General features: G+C 38.2%; 1 non-coding gene across 1 annotated transcript; it reads left to right on the forward strand.

Annotated features, from left to right (window-relative positions):
- Positions 1 to 224: 224 nt before the first annotated feature.
- TRNAQ-UUG (transfer RNA glutamine (anticodon UUG)) lies at positions 225 to 296 on the forward strand. The gene has a single exon. It is a non-coding gene; the product is annotated as a tRNA-Gln (tRNA).
- The last annotated feature ends 1,199 nt before the right edge of the window (positions 297 to 1,495 follow it).

A 1,495-nucleotide genomic window follows, 5' to 3' on the forward strand; every position in this document is an offset into this window, starting at 1 on the left:
AAGGATTGATGCAGCTGAACAGTCAAGGTCGCAGGTCTGCGCGGGAGAAAGGTAGCTTCTGTTTGGTCCGGCTGCTATGGCAATCACCCCCGCGTTTTGCTGCTTGTTCCCGGGGATGGTTTTGGTTGCTTGGTAGATTGCATCTAGAAATGCAATATATTGGGAGTGAGGAATGACTGTTAGCAAGGACTCAGAAAGTTTCCCGTTTCACTTCCCAATCGGCAGGTCCCATGGTGTAATGGTTAGCACTCTGGACTTTGAATCCAGCGATCCGAGTTCAAGTCTCGGTGGGACCTCGGGTGGCATTTTTGAAACCTGTCAATCGCAATAATGCAACCCCAGCAGTAAAGAGGGTGTGTTTTGTGGTCGCGACGAACACAAGTGCCCATTTCGCATGCCAAAGTCTTTCGCCTGGCAGAGTACATGGAACAGGCGGGGTTTGGGTCTAACTCGGAGAACTGCCAAAAGAAGACTTCTCTGATTCTTATTGGTCAGCGCCGACAAAATGAATGCAGCTGCCTTCAATTGTTGGCTAAAACGGGAAATGCAATTTGTGTTTCAACAGGAAAGGAAAAAGAAAAAAAACATCCTCCTTTAGTCTGTCGTTCCTGCTTTTCCATCTTTTGGACACGTGCATCTCTTAGTCTAAACTTTTTTATTTTTTCCCCTCCTACCCTGTCATTATCTTACTTTCGGTGATGCATTAAAAATGACAACTTAATCTCAATTTATTTTACCTGATGTAAGTGAACTGGTGAATTAAGGTGCAATTTTTTTTTTTGATTTTTTACTTCTGCAGCAATATCAGGATTGGGGCAGAATGGGAAATTTGGAAGGCTGGTAGGCAGTTATGCAAATATCCACTTCCTTAAAATTACCACTCTCATATTTCCTATTACCTATCTCTTCCCACTATGATGATAACCATATTGCTTGTATCTTTGCAATTTATATTGTTTTATTTGTTTCCTAGTATGATTTTATTGGTTATTAGTAACCCATAACTATCACTAAGTATTATATCTTATGAATCTTGATGAATGTATTTCATTTTTATTTATATACACTGAGAGCAAATGCACCAAAGACAAATTCCTTGTGTGTCCAATCACACTTGGCCAATAAAGAATTCTATTGTTTAGTAAACCAAACTCTATGTTTAAAATGCCCAGATACTATAAAACAGTAATGACCAGAGTGAGAGGGATAGGGACTAAAGCCGAAAGTATAATGTTGGCATTTAAAGAATTAAGTAAAACAATAAATAATTTACCAAAAAAGCAAGTAACACTGGTATATAAATATTATACGATGCTGAATACTTAAGTGGAAGCTTGGGGGGCGGGTAAATAAATATTTGAATGATCAATTATGTTTTTATTTAAATCAGAGTTTAAAACTATTGTTTCATTTAAAAAAATGAACCTACCTTTAAGAGAGAACACTCCTTGTCAATTCTAGTTGACAGAGGCTGTTTACTTATTTCTTAGTGCTA

The sequence above is a fragment of the Thamnophis sirtalis genome, unplaced genomic scaffold (genome assembly GCF_051295495.1).
Source record: "Thamnophis sirtalis isolate CommonGarterSnake01/CBP01778 unplaced genomic scaffold, rThaSir2_p1.2 scaffold_4, whole genome shotgun sequence".
NCBI classification, from domain to species: domain Eukaryota; kingdom Metazoa; phylum Chordata; class Lepidosauria; order Squamata; family Natricidae; genus Thamnophis; species Thamnophis sirtalis.